Genomic DNA, 15,525 nt, shown 5'->3' on the forward strand with positions numbered 1-15,525 from the left:
AGACTTTTCCAAGGAGATCAATATTGTCCTCCAGTTCCAAACGGGCAAGCTGAGGGATGAGGAGGAGAGGCAGTGTGTCGAGGTTGCTCAGCATCTGCAAACCAAGACCTTTCTCTTGAGTCTCCCATACACCAATGGACCGCTCTGCCCCACAGCAAAGGCTGGGGAAGTCAAGGAGGTGGTAATGGGAAAAGAGGTAAATATTCAAATTGTGTCACCTGTTCCAGATGTGTTTAACCCAGGCAAATCTTCCCGATTCAGGAAACAAAATACATATTTGCTCCAAGTTTTATCCCCTGATTTGTTCCTCATAAGCACGCTGTAAAGATAAGAAGACAAAGCAATACTGCAGAAGAACCAGCCTTTTTGAAGGAGGATTTGAAAGAGCATTTGCAGGGTAAACATTTCTTATTGGCCTCACTCAGAGAGCTCTGGCTCTGTTAGGGATGTACAATTTTTCTCGAGCTTCTAAGTACTTCACAACTTGCTTTAGTCTGGTGCTGTGCAAATGCCAGTGAAAAACTTCCTAACAAATCAAATCCTAACCCAGCGAAATCGGAGATGTAAACTGAAAGGTGCCTATAAATCACAGGATGCTTTATAGCTCCGTTCATATGTGAACAATATGCTAGAGCCCCTATGTTAAGCAATGGAGCTGTGCTGAACAGCTCCGTGGACAATTCTGTATTAGCTGCCAAGAAAATACAATTTATCCTAAAGCTTTGCAAACAGAAAAACTTACACTGACTCCCAGGTGGCTTTTTTTCACCACCCCTACTAGTTATGGCAGAAAGGAATATTTTGAGCTGACAAGCCAATTAGCTGTCAATTAGCTGATTGATGTGCTCAACACTAAACACCATGCAGCAGAACAAATTGTCACAGTCCTGGAAACAGGAGCTGAGTTTTAGCACAAACCTTTCTGTCCTGCTTCTGAGTGAGTCTCAGGGTCCATCCGGGAGTAGAAACAAATTTTGATAAAATGTCCCCCTGGGCTGTGCTCTTGCACTGACCCCTCAGCTTTGTGTTTCGTTGGAGTTAGAAGGTTTTTGTGCCTCAAAGTTTTGACTTTGCCAAACTTCAGAACCCATGGTAGCAAGAGTGACTACAATGCCAGCATAAAATCATTGCTGCTTACTGGTTTGGGGTTTTTTTGTTCTATTTACATTACCTCTAGTAATCCTTATTTACAATTACATTTATTCCCAAGACTTTTGAGACAAACTGACACACTTAGTAAGGATTTTGGTTTTTTAAGTATAGTACCTTGAGTTCTTTATTTGCCTTCTCCTTCTGTGAATATGTAACATGCAGTCAGATCTTCTTATGCCTTGTTTACACATTACAGATTTCTTATTCCCTATATCAATGGCTGTTTATTCAGTTACACTGTAGAAGGAAAAGGAATGTAAACCTGCTAATATTTGTATCATAGGACCTAAATATACTCCTTTCTTGCTCTGTCTCTTGATGGAAGCTGACTTCTAGTTTCTAAGCTTCATGCCTTCAGAAAGCCATGTGATACTCTATATGTTGGCATCATTCAATAGCTGGAATAGTTTTTCTCCTTCTCTAGGATTTGTTACCCTTATATAATGAGATTTAAAATTTTCCAGTGATTTAAATCAGTATTTGCTGCAGTAATATTTTTTTTTACGTTTCTTTAGGTTTTTCTTTAAAGATAAAGACAAAAATCAATCCTTCTCTACAGCGAGTGGGTCTCTTCTCTCATTTATTAGTGTGATGGTTTTGTGGTGCTGATAGAGGACATTTAATCCTGAAGGACAGGAGTGTGACAGGAGAGGGAGATACTCATTTCACAGCCATATTTCCTGGGCACGTCCCTGGATCTGTGTCTCAGCTTTCCCTCCCTTTCTGTAGTGTTTGATGGGACTCTTCAGCAAAGCAGTTGTGTAGTGCCTAAAGTAACTGTGTATCCTGTCAGAGCACATGGGAGCTTGGGGAACATCCTGAATTTCTCTTTCTGATGGATGCTTGGAAGCACTTCTTGGCTATAACTGCAATACAGCAGAAGCAACTGTCTGGCAGTTTAGCAGGGCAAGGTTAATGGAGGTGGTGTGCACAAGTGGAGGAGTCTTTGATGTAGTTCAAGTGGGACGTTGTTTTCTATCAGAGTGGAGTGCCATTTTCATTTGAAGAGCAATGCAGGTTGGAGAGGATATGAAGTAGGAGAGCATGTTTGATTTCCTGAGCTGAACATGATCCGCAGTGCGGTCATTGCTTTCCATGCCCATTTGTGTACAAACCTGCCCACTTCTCCTTTCCACCTTAATGTGACAACTGTGAAACTCTTCCATTTGAGAAGGTAGAGGGACCCTGAACTTGCCTGCACTGGTGTCACAGGGAAGCAAAGGAGGGTGGAAATGTGCTGCACCTGGACAGTAAAAGCGGGGACAAAAGGAGCTACTGTACATGCAGGATGTCTTCCTCCTTTTCCAGCTGTGACATGATGTAAAGAAAACAGGGTGCTCAGGATGAATAATTTAAGGGGAAATGAGGATTATAAAATCAGTGAGCTGTGAATATGCAGCCAAGATAGCGACTTGAAGCTGTGTCTATGCATTGTTTCAAGGCAATATTGTATTTTAAACTCTTATCTCCAGATGTTAATCCTTAATGGGAGCAAAGCTGGAGCTTGGCTTCCACAACTCAATTTATGAAGTAGCAGCCGCATGTTCCCTTCATCCCTCCATTGTTTTTATCACATAAAATGCAAAATTGCAATTCCCTTGCTTAATTTTTCTCCTATAGAGTCTTCCCATTTAAAAGAGTTATCATCCAAAAACCCATTAAGCAATGTTTTTGTCTCTTATTACGGGAATATGCAGTTTTACTGCAAAGGGTTACGATTTTCAGAGAGTTGAGCTGGCCTCTGATTCTGCACCAGTTCATTCTGAGTCCAAATTATTGATCCACTTTGCATTCTAGAGGCCAGATCCTTACCTGGTAGGGACTAGTCCCAATCCTCAGCACACAGTGAGGATGCCATGGTACACACCAGCCATCCATATGTTCTGCCCTGCTGTTGCGGGCAACAGAAGATAACTGTCCTCCTTGTAGTCATTACAACTGATTTTGCATATAGTTGGCTGCACAAAGTGAAAATCCCTTTTATTTCCATGCTTCCATTTTTGAATGAGGATGTTTCAGTTGGTCTGTGGAATGAGAGATGAGCACTGATGCATATACAGGCTTATCCCTACAAGGAGGCATATCTAAAGTTCAGCCCCTTGGGTTTTTGTGTACCTGGGAGAAAATTGCTTCTCTGTCACAGTAGCAGTTGTTGAACTGGAGTGAAAGAGGATTAATAAGTGGTAGGTGAGAAATTTCGAGAGGATGGACAAAGCCATGCAATGTTCACGGGGAAATTGTTCAGAACTGATCTGGAGTCTCAAGCTTTGGGGCTGCAGGAAAGAGCAGTTGGAAGAAGCTGGTAAATAGTTAATACATTTTCCCTCCGAGGGGCTGACAATATCAGTGTCAGGATAACAGCAGCGTGACGGGAGCTTTGCCATACATGAGCTTGCTGCTCGCCATGTGCCAGACGGGACATCTGCTCTGGTTAGAGGGGAGGCAGAAACCCCTCACTCCTGTGCTTTGTGCTCGAGTTTCCTTTAGGTAAGATCTGCCTTCCTCCAGTTCCTCCAGGCCAGAATAAACTACAGGGAAAAGAGAGTGAGGCACATCTGGAGCAATGCAGCAGCTGGGAAATGCCTAATGCTGCAGGGGACGGTGGTATCGTGCAGATGGCTGTGACCTTTTCAGTATTCCAGATTTTGATTGATTGGCCATTTCCCCTCTTTCCCAAGCTGTAAACAGGGGAGCAGTGAAATAGGTGGCCAAAATAAACACGGAGTTACATAGGCTCAGGCAAATTTATATTGAATTTATGAGAGATAAAATTTTGCTACCTCGTTCCACCCATAAAAATTAAAAAGAGAACAGAAAGTGACATAAAATCAATCCATTTCAATGACAAAGCTCATTATGAGAAGAGAAAATATAGCCCCATATTAACTTGTTCTCATTACTGTTCTAAGATTTATCATGTCAGGTGCAATGTGCAAGAGAGGAAAGAAAAACCTTCCTTGCCCTTATCTTAAAAAAAAAAAAAACCAACAAACAGTCAAAATAAGCCAAATTATCCTCATCATGTTCAGTGAGCATCTATTTTGCCAAACCTCACAAGGGGCACAATTAGCTCAGAAGGTATGACTTTGAGGAGCCCTTCCAGGCTGGGGCTGTCACTTCCAAACCAGCTCTTCCCCTGACGACAGTGAAAACTGGCTCTCTGGGAGGGAGATGCTACTTGAAGACCTGACAAGATGAAGGAAACCACTTGGAGTCTATAACATCTTACCTCTTCTGAAGGGTGGCAGGAAGTGTGTCACAGATATTAAAATGCATGAAATTTTTTAATACTTATGAGAAAGTAACATTAAAGCAGACGTGTTTCCTTCTTTGTGCTGCTGCATTTATTCTGAAATGCTTGTTGAATGTAGCGTTTACTTGTTCTCTAGCAATTTACTGTAAATGCAGAAGTTGGGAATCTATAGAGGGCCATGGATATCTAAGGGTGATAATTATTTGGCTTGCAAATATACTAGAAAAGTTTTAATTGGAGGAGCTGCTTGGCAAAGCACAGAGCTTCGTAGCTCCAGCTAAAACCCTGGTCCTGCTCCCCTTGACATCGTTGCAGTCAGCTCAGATCTTGATTGAAACAGCCATGAAATGATGTGTATACAAGGTTCTTCACACTGCAGAAACCAGCCCGGACTCCCACATACAAATAACAGGGTAGCCCAAGCACTCCTTCAACCAGCTGAGCTCAAATACATCACAGACCAAGATCCTCTGGATTGCTTATCAGTGCTGGATGAGTTAGGACTGTTCTTTCCACCTTGTTTCCAGTAGCCTGTTAGGAAAGAGCCATCTTCCTTCTGGAGAAGGACTATGGGGACAAGCAGCTGAGCTGGAAAGGCTTATGCACACTGCGTCTCTGAACTTCAGCTAAACTTGATCACCCGCCGATGTGACATGAGGTACCTGTGCAATAGGTGGAAAGCTTGAGTGGATAAACCCTGCTTATCCCAAAAAGCCCAGCAAAGGAGTCATCTGCTCCAGCCAACTGGTAGAGCAAGGGGCTGCTGTAGATGTAACATGGAGTGTTTCGTAACAACACCTAGCTGGTGGGGAGTGGCATTTGGAGCAGGAAACGGTTGATGGAAAAATGAGAGCAGACATGAGCTGCTCAGCGCAGGGAAAGGGAATTGCCATGCTCAGGCCAGCCCCAAGGTCGGTTATTTTGTCTGACTGCTGTATTTTACCTGCAGTGCTCACCCTCCGCTCAGCTTAGGCAGAGCAACAAGTCCTGGGAGAGAATCCCAAACCTGTCTTTGCAGATAGACTCATCGCTGCATTTGCAATGCAAGTCCACAGCCCTGGCTCTGAGGGGCCATTCGCGAGTCTGGTCTCATCCTCGCATGCATTGCTCCTTGTGTGCTGCTGAACAGATGCAGTTCATTTTGGAGCTGACATCTGGTGCTGTCAGAGTACATAACTGGTGCTGATTTGCAATGCAAGCCGAATACTCTGACCTTTTTGGTGCGTTCATAAGAGATGATAGGCTGCACGCGCTGTATAGATAAACTAGTCAGTGTGTGGCACGTGCCTTCGTCTGCGAGGATGACAAGGAAAAAGTAAACGCGCAAAATGAAGCCTGCCAAACGTGGCCAATGTAAAACCTCGCTGGTCAGCTGAAGAAGGGAAGAGATGACAGACAAACGGAGGGTATAATGCCTGATAAACACAGGCATTTCCTCAAATCAGGATTACAAATGCTGCTGCTCAATTCAATCAGCCTCCTCCCTACCCGTGCAAATAACGTTCCCAGCCCTCTCCCCTGACTGCAGAAGGTAGCACAGAAACACTGAGATGCTTTAATAGGATGGTTGCCTTCATCATTCCAAAATCTGGGAGAGCAATGTGAGGTCTCACTGAGGCTGGGACAAAGGGGACCATGTCAGAGATAAGCATAAAACCAGCATAAAACAGCTGACCTATCCATGAAACCTAACCTGGCGCTGACTTGAATGGGAGCTTTCATACGGGGCAATGCAACATCCTGAAGAGTTTTGGTCTGGAAGTGGGGTCTGTGATTCTCTGAGGACAGGCTAGGCTTGATTTCTCGTACATGGCTCTGGGATTTATGTTGTTGTATGGCTGAAATTTCTTGAGGTCTTTGGTCTACCTATTTTGTCCCTGCTTTGTGGTGTGGTCTTTGAATATCTCAGTCTTTCATGCATTTACCCCACCGAGTCAGTCCAGGACCGGGGGAATGGAGAGAGAGGCTCTTTAGGGAGAGGCTTTGTTTTACTTGGCTGTTAGCATCCAACTCTTGCTCACCCCAAAGCCTGTTAGCACAGGGAAATGTAGGGTCACACAGCAGAGACCCTGAGCTATCAGCTAAGAAGGGCACTTTGTGCACTTGTGAAGTGTGAAATGAAGAAGGGATGGTCAAAGCGGCAGAGAGAGGGGCCAGGACCTCTCAGCTTCTTCTGCAGACTCTCAGGAAGTCACACCCCACTGGGGAGGCGACACGCATCCCCAGCTGCGCTTTGAACTTGCCCTGCATTTTGAATTGCATCAAGTGGTGGAAAGCTGAGGGATCACAGAGCTTGGCTGTAACGGCAGAGTAGCTTCAATAGTGTCAGTGCAGATAAAAGTGAGATACAAATGTTTATCTGCTGAGAAGCTTGGGCACTAAGTGGCATGTTTAAGGGAGAACTGAAAAGAGCTATCCAAAGCCACAGGTTAGAGCCTCCTTCCTCCATCCAAAATTAGTCTCATGCCCATCTAAAGACCAACGCATGCCCAATGAAGGGCAAGACGTGGTGCTGCCAAAAGAGAGTTGCTTGGGTCCTCAAGCCTAGAAGAGATGCAGTACACTGACGCCCAGCTTAGTACATTATAGGATTTCCCTCGGCTCCACCAAAGGTTTGTACTGTTACAGAGATCAAGCATCTAGCTCAAAATCTTCCACACCTTTAGAATAGAGGGCAATAATCTTGTCATTTTTCTGAAGGCACCATGGGGCCATCCTGGGTTCCCAAATTCATGGTAGCAGAGGGACTGCAGCTGTCCCTGGGGCCACTCTCCCTGTGAGCTCAGGGGGTGAAACACCTCCCTGGGATCCACGAGTTACGGAAAAGGTTTCACTGCCTGTATCTCTCCCACCGTGCCCTCCGCAGATCTGACTTCCAGCAATGAGCAGCCTAACAGATTATTGCAATGGCCTTGAGATCTGTGAGTAAACATCAAAAGTTAAAAGTTTTCTCCTCACAAAATTTGCTCAGAAAAGTCAAATTTTAAATGAGTCATTCCTACAGCAGTGAGACTAACGAACGCTGATTTCTTACAGTTTTATACTCTGTAGTTTGATTTTCTGATAGCCAGGAAGGGGCAGACTCCAGGTGAACATTTTCCTGTGTTTGAGGTGACGATAACACGTTTCCCCACATGGATTCTTCCATGTCTGCCTGGGGACAAGATCTGGTTGCAGACTTTCCACCAGCGGGAATAGCAGTGCCTGTTCTCATGACAGCCACAGGATCTCAGTTGCCTTTGAAACTGCTGTTCTCTTTCAAATTTGGTGCAGACAGCCCATGGATTCAAAAATTACTCAGGGAGAACAGACATAGACACATAGTGGTACACGGGGTATGATTGTGTGAACCTCGCTTGCTTGGGAAAAGAGGCTAAAAAATAATAAAATGCAGAAGCCTTGTTATTATCACAGCTGAACAGCTCTTTCTGACATATTCTATTAAGTCACTTCTGTTTCACTCAAATTTTGCATTACTGGCTCTCCTTTCCACGAATGACCTTTTCCATGCCAGGCTTTGTAAAACTATTGCCATTCTTCATTTAGAAATTTGCTAAAGTGTGTTTGCAGAAATCATGGATTTACTTTTTTTTTTTCTGATGAATCTTCCCTTTTTGGAGAAAGGAACAAAGAATTATGTTGCTGACCTTTCTTTATATTTAACAGGATCTTTTTGCAAGTTGAAAATCATACCATTGACTCTAAGTAGGGATAGTTCTTCCTATTCTGCATCAGTGTGTTTATTCGACCGTTTCTTAAGTACATTTGTAATGATACTTATAGCATATGTTTTGTGGGGAAACCTCACTTCCTCATTCCACATAAAATGTAATGAGAAACTGAAAGAATATTATTAAAATAGGATGCAAGGATAGGTTAATAGAGTGAAGCACTTGATGTCTTATATTTTGATGAAAGAGAGCGAAGTCTATCATTTATTAAGCCATATTTCAGTTTTTTCACAGCTTTTGGGGTATATCAGGCTTTCTATCTTGTGCACAGCATCACCACCTCCCCACAGAGCAGGGAGGGAGCAGGGCTCCCATGGCAGTGGTGAATTAATTGAATGTCTTGCTGCTATATTGCGTTGCGCCCTGATGGGTGCCCACACCAGCATGGCCCTACGAGAGAACAGGAGGTAAACAAGATTTAGCTTGACCTCCCCAGTTGTACAAAACGTTTGTTCGATGGCTGCATGTACACAAAATACTCGTTCTGTGCAGTCTTATTGCCTGCTCTGGTAGTGTTACTTATTACTTAGGTCATGTGGACTTTGTGGGTGTAGGATTTTATTTGCTGCATGAAAAAGCTACTGAACATTCACCTTTAACACTAAACTAGTTATTTCAGCCACTCTGTCACTTATCTGAGACATGTTACCCTTGCAATGTTACCTTAGCCTTGGTAATATATAATATCAACTGGTCCACTGAGCAATGATGCTCATTAGTGATCTGTGATCTCATGGTATGTGTTAAAGGTAGATGAATGAAATCATGCAGCTCCAAAGAGCTCATCCAACAGCTCCTGCTCAACCCAAGCACATCCCTTTTGTGCACCTGTCAGGGCTCTACGAGAGCAAAGCTATGGGTTAGTGACTTGGGTCTTCCTGAGATGTCATCTAGCGAGCAGCTCATGCCCAATTATAATTTGCTTCATCCTTTAAAACCTGGCTCCTGGAAGTCTCCCCAACTTACATCTTGTGTCATGATCATGCCGGCCATCTCAGGGATTCACCACTCCTGGTAGCTGCGCGCGGGGTTTGGAAAGATTGCTGGCTGTCCCTGTAAATCACCGCTTTCCGTTCTGTCTGGCTATATCCGTAATGGGTTTTCATTGTCTGAACATCTGGCTCGTGTCTCACAGCACTAAGCAGACATCTGAGCCAGGGGACCCTGAGGCATCGGGTTCAGCTTTTCAACCTCATACTCTGCTGTTAAATGTGTTTAGGACAGGCATACCTCATGCTGCAGCCCCTTCCCATGCCACGGTTCCCACCGATTGCCAGGGCTGACTTGCAAAGCTGCCATTGTTGGTGCTACAATTAACTGAGGGCTTCTTCCCAGCCAAGGAGTGGAGAAGTGGCACCGAGAAGTCCTGTTAACTTCAGCAGCATGTAGGTGCACAGAAGGACCAGCTCAGCCTGGGCTGCCAAGCTTCCCAGCTCATTCGAAACAAATCTCTTGTTCTCTCTCCTCGTTTCATGCAGTAAGTAAAAATGAATCTCCCAAGGACCAGAGCATTTAGGCTTAGCGTATTTTCGTTTGTTCAGACCACATCAGTCTGTTGTTCTTCCTGGCTAATCAGATAGAGCGGAAGCTAAAACAATCTCAATTTGTTGTTCCATTTTATTCTATACATAATCACTGCTTCTCGTTTGCCTCTAAATAGCTGCATAAATACACATTAAATGCAGTGACATCTCTTTTGGGACTCACTCCAGTATTTCCTGGTTATTTTCTCTCTTTGAAAGAGATTAGGTTCTCAGATAATCACTATTTTTTTTTTGTAAAATCCTCTCTACTGTGCACATGCAGGAATGGATATTATAATGCCGGCCCCGTTCTTGTCCCCTGCAGTCATAAGGGTTGTGGTGACACTAAATGAATGCAGAAGAATAACATGTGCCCAGATACCATGTGTGAAAGCAGAAAAAAACTCTCAATTTGGATAGCCATGATGGTTATTTTGCACTGACACTTCTTGCACTGCTCCCTCTTCTCTCAGCTTTCTCTCCTCCCACTCTGGCTCTGACTTTCAAGTGCCTGTCCCAGTTTGCGGGGGTCATTTTAGGTTAGCGGCTTATGGTTCCCGCAGAATGGCTGGCTCCCCTTTTGGTCTGGTTTCCATTACCAGACATGTGCTGTCACTTTTGGCTTTTCCAAAGAGCAACTTTCAACTCATCACAGGTCTAATGGGTGGCTATTAGCACTTTAGGCTTTCAAGATCGAGGTAGATACAGATGCCAGAATCTGAATTTCTGGCCAGCTGAACTGTCCTTCTAGTATGAAAAGAGTCATTTGATGCTGTATACACAAACCATCAGTTCTAGAAAACTGTGAGCACTCTGCAGAATTCATAAATTAATTTTGGCCATCTTCCTGTGCTTTCTGAACTCAGTTCCCAGACAGAAGCAGGGGGAGGAAAGTTCTCAGCACCTGGAGAGAGCAGCTTTCAAACTCACCCACTCAGGTATTTGCACAGCATTGTTTCCAGAGAGGAGTGACCTCAGGTGGGCATGTTCCTCGGGGGCTGCCACATCCAGCCAGCTCAGAGCAGGAGGCTGAGCCCACATCTGTCCTCAGTGTACCATACAGTCACACCAGTTTGTTCATTTTAACTGGAGAATCAGGAGAATAGCCTCATAAGTTTATGTCAATCCATAGGCAGGTCTTTGCAGTCTGGATTAATGAGAACTGTAGGGTAGTCCTGGGCTTGTCATGTCGCCTGCTGCCTCCGATCTTGGAGAGCAGGCAGCGGATTGGGATGGGAGTACCCTTGTAGAAAAGCAAAATATCCTTTTCCTTTGTCTGTTTTTATCCTTCCTCCCAGATTTGCATGTATTTAGAAAAGGAAAATGTCAGGCATGGCACTAACACAGTCATCTGACAGCAGATAGTAGTTGAGGCAGGGAGAAAAAGAGGAGAAACAAAACTCTAAAAATTAATAACAGTATAGTATATATTAAAAAAAAAAAGTTAAGACAAAGCAAACAGCCTGGGAAAGAGATGGAGTTCTGCCTTTCTGCTGCAGAGAAATGCAAAAAATCTCTCTGCAAGAAAACATATCTATCGTGGTGTCGGCCAATTAATGACACCCAAGCTGAAAGTGATGGGGAAAAGCACAGAACAATCTGAAAAAAAAAAAAAAAGCCGGATGTGAAAAGCCAAAGGTCGGGTGGGAACGGAACAAGCCAACGGCAACCAAAGGGTTTCAGTGCAGCGCCAAGAGCGGGGCAAGGCTGATCTCTAGCGGCTGCGGCAACGCAGCTGCTGTCGGCGGCTGCTCGAACGCTCCGGCACCTCTGCTTTGTGCAGGTGAGGGGTATCTTTTGGGGGTGTCACTCCCAGCACCGCGACCCAGAGCAGGGTGAAAATTTGTCCGTTTTTTAAATTTTTTTTTCCACCTTTAATTGACACACCAGGATGTGTTTTCTCTCGCGAAGAAGCTGTTTCTGTAGCAGCACTGTCGTGGGTCTTTTGGAGCAGAGCTCTGTCTCGAGTATTGGGCTTCTTAATAAGAATTGTTTGGATAAAAAAAGAAAACATTGATTTTAGGTCTTTCTAGAATTTTTCAGATTCTGGTTCAAAGCAATTGTTTCTTTTTTATTCTCTGTCAAATACTTGGTTTCTTCTTACTTTGTTGTGTCCAATCTTGTTCCTCCTGTGACTAATGGAAAGAGAAAAGGTGGAAAAAGGAGAGGTAAAAGCCAAATGTCAAGTATTTTTCATTTGTTTGAAATAGTTTTCTTCCTAGCTCGAACAAAGAAAAAGAAAAATTATGACCTTTCATGCATAAAATTTGCAGTGCTATTAACAAGAAAATAATAAAACCCCCCACGTTATTTCTTTGGAAGGAAAAAAGATAGTTCCTCTCCAATAGGAAAATGCAACTCCTCACTAAGCAAAGCGCATGCTCGTGCCATCAGCCAGGCAGCAAAGCGGTTCTTGCTCAAACGAGCAACAGTTGATTAGTGTCTGGTTCACGTTTTCTGGTTTCTCAGTCAGAGCCTTTGAAAGGGCAATTGGGAAAATCAGCCACCTTCTAGCCACCACTCACAGGAACCAGAAGGAAAGAATGAACCCAAAACACATTTCGAAATAGATAAAAATGATGAGTACTATGTACTTTGAAGGGCTATATAGTACTGGATTTGCCAGGAGAAGTCATTTCCCTCTGGATTGTGCTGTCCCACCTAAAACCACCGATTTGTTCTCAAGCTGCAAGACTAATAGTAACGATACTGTTGCTTTTTTCCCTGTATGTATTTGTGTGCTACGTAATGCTGACAAGTCACTGAAACAGAAACCACACATTCAGAGCATCACTGGTGTGATTGGATATGCTCACACATCCTTAATCTAAAGACTTTCTTTTATTAGCTGACAAAACATACAGCACTGCTGTATATTTCTGGATGTTTCATTAGCAATCATTGCTTAATAACATTTGTTGATGAACGTTGCACAAGTCTAGAGAGAAAAGCCTACAAACTTCAGGAAATTATTTCATCCATTGCTGTCCTTTGAAATGGGCCATTTTTTTTCCTGATGAAATATTACTTTTCCTTAATTAAAGAATATATGATTAAGAATACTTCAAATTGATCTAGCACAGATCATTCAAGGGTGCTTTGCCTCTCACATCCTTCCCATCCCGAGTGGTTTTCATTCTGCCCATACAGGCAAGTTTGTTTTCTTCTTTAAGTGTCCAACATTGGTCTAACTCTCTGTCCTAACAGGGCAGGTCGGGTCTCAGCCTTTCCGTATGATGTCCATATGTCCTTAATGTCTATAATGAAAAGATTTACTACATGGCTGTTCAGGTTTTAATGTCACTTTGGTGTTAAAGGGAGGAAAGTGTGCATGTCTTGCACAACGTAGTAGTTCATGCCATGAGCTGGTCAGGGCTGGGCTATGTAGGGGCTTCTGGAGGCCCTCCCAGGAGGGCACAACAAATAGTCATGCTCATGCCAGCATAAACTGGGAGTGCAAACCCGTGCAGAGGAAGCTCCCCAATTTTGGCACCTTTCCTGTAGCTCCTTGGAGAGCAGTTAGGGTTCTGGTGAGGCAGACACTTTCCCAGGCTCTTTCCATGGAAGCAGGTATTCAGGGCTCGCATCCCAGCGTTTCAAAGCAACCCTGCATGCTTTTTGTTGGCTTCAGAGCTGTTCTTTATGTTTTGCCACTGGCTGTCCCTCTCCCAGCTCCAGCAGCCGGCGCTGAAAGCGTTTGTCACCCTGTGATGAGGAGCAGCGTGACAGCCAACGGCAATAAAAGTCCTGCAGCAACCCACTGCTGTCTGCACAGATCCTGCGGCTGATCCATGCCTCTCTCCAGCAGCACAGGCCTGACACATCTGATCTTTCTGGCGTTAAGGAGAAGCCAGTCAACAGCTTCGCGCTCGGAGGCAGCAGCCTGTAGAAAACTCCTCTGGCTGAGTCAAGGAATCCTCCTCGTCCTGCCGTGCTTGCCGTGAGCAGCCCCAGCTGTGGAGGCCACATGTCCATTAGGTGGGCAGTTCTGCACAGGCAGATGCAGGGGAATGAAAGAACTGCCCTAATTCCATGCTCTTTGAGGCTCTTCCATAGGAGGAGTGATGTTTCCTTCATCAGGACAGGCCATGGTCCACCTTGGGGAGGTCACCAAAGGGAGTGGTGGCTCTTCGTCCTCTGACCCCCATCCTGATAAGGCTATTGTACTCCCTTGTTTGGAGGTCACAGCGATGGAAGACACACTTAAAATCCTTCTTACTTATTTATATACGTATTTATATGGCTGTTACGAGAGCATTGAAGTATTCTTTGTTATAGGCTTCTTCTTTTCTAGGTTTTCAAGCTCTTGTTAATGTCATAGTGTCATGACCTGCATTTCAAAGTAGGGTCTCTGGGGAGTGCAGATCATAGTCTGTAGATAAGTGTATGAGTTGCTATCAGCCTGACAATACCAAGCAGTGCGTTGCTGCTCTAGGAGTGTAGGGGCACTGGGACGGTAGGAGCCACCAGCGCAGCTGAATGTGGGGCGTGTGGATGTGCAGAAAAGTCATAGCTGGTGAAATGATACTGGCTAACAGACAGGGACCCAGTGAAATTTGAGCAACTCCAGAATACTTTTAAGCCACTTGGAAGCCCTAGACACAGCCTGCACACACATAGGACTCTCCATCACATGCATATGGTATCTGCTCCCTGCGTGCAGTGTGTGCACAGATAACAGTGTGTGTGGTGCACAGAATGCCCAGACACATCTGCACATCTGGATGTCCTGCACATTGGCCAGAGTTGTCCTTCCGACCAGGCGCCTGGGGCCTGGGCTTGTAGCTTAAAACGGCACTGGACCAACAGCCACGAGCTGGTGCAATTCACGCCCATGGTGCTACCTCGAGCAGTCCAGCAGCTTTGTCCCCTTCTGCCCAGCCTCTCTGAACCTATGCTTACATTTCTGTTTGCTTTATGCAAAACAGGAGCCCACTCCAGGAGCGAAGACCTGCTGCTCTCATCAGTGCTTGCAAACCACGTGTGTCGAGGGGAAAGCCCTGCTCGGCTTGGGCACTCGCCATCATTTCTCACAGGTAATGGCTCCTGCTAAATGAGCTCCACAACATTTCTTCAAACAGTGCTTAACTGCTTACATGCCTAGAACTAAACTACATTTAGCTGCCTGTATCGCTTTTCCATCTCTATTTTTACGCATTAAGATCAATTTCATGAGCTTGCCTAGGTAAGATGATTGCCATCAGCAGAAAGAATGTAGTAAATTAATTATAGATGTGTGTTAAATTACTTTCATTACCCCCCTCAGTTCTGGGAGGGAATCGTGTGAGCAGGATGACTGATGAAACAGTGTTTTTACATATTCCCCTGGTAATGGATATTTTTACTTGGCCGCCAGTGTTGTTTCTCAATTCAGAGAAGCTGGAATTACGCATTTCAGAAAATGGAGGTTCAGTCTAAAATTAACCTCCAAACATTGCCAGACAACAGCGACTGAGATAGACTTGCTGGAATACAAGCTGTCTGTTCAGGATCTTCTACTGCCGTTTCTCAGTGATGTGCAGAGGTGAACTTAGGGAGGATTCATTCTGTCTAACATTAAGCACATCCCAATGCAAGAGAGAGGGAGTCGTTGGCGTTTGGAGTGTTGTTTCTACACACTGTCAAAGACATAACAGCTTAGACAAAAGTCAACATGTGTGGAAAGTTATTTTCCATATTCACCTTATAACAACCTTGGTGCAGGGTATTTTCTAGGGATTAATGACCAGGCCAGTTTAATAGCTCTCTGCTGAACTTCAGGCTATCAACTTTTCACAGCCTATCATTAATCCCTGGAAAATATCTAGGTTCATGATAGATAGGAGTGAAAAATAATACACTGTGTGAAGGTAAGTATATTGCTAGT

The sequence above is a fragment of the Tauraco erythrolophus genome, chromosome 12 (genome assembly GCF_009769465.1).
Source record: "Tauraco erythrolophus isolate bTauEry1 chromosome 12, bTauEry1.pri, whole genome shotgun sequence".
Classification (NCBI taxonomy): domain Eukaryota; kingdom Metazoa; phylum Chordata; class Aves; order Musophagiformes; family Musophagidae; genus Tauraco; species Tauraco erythrolophus.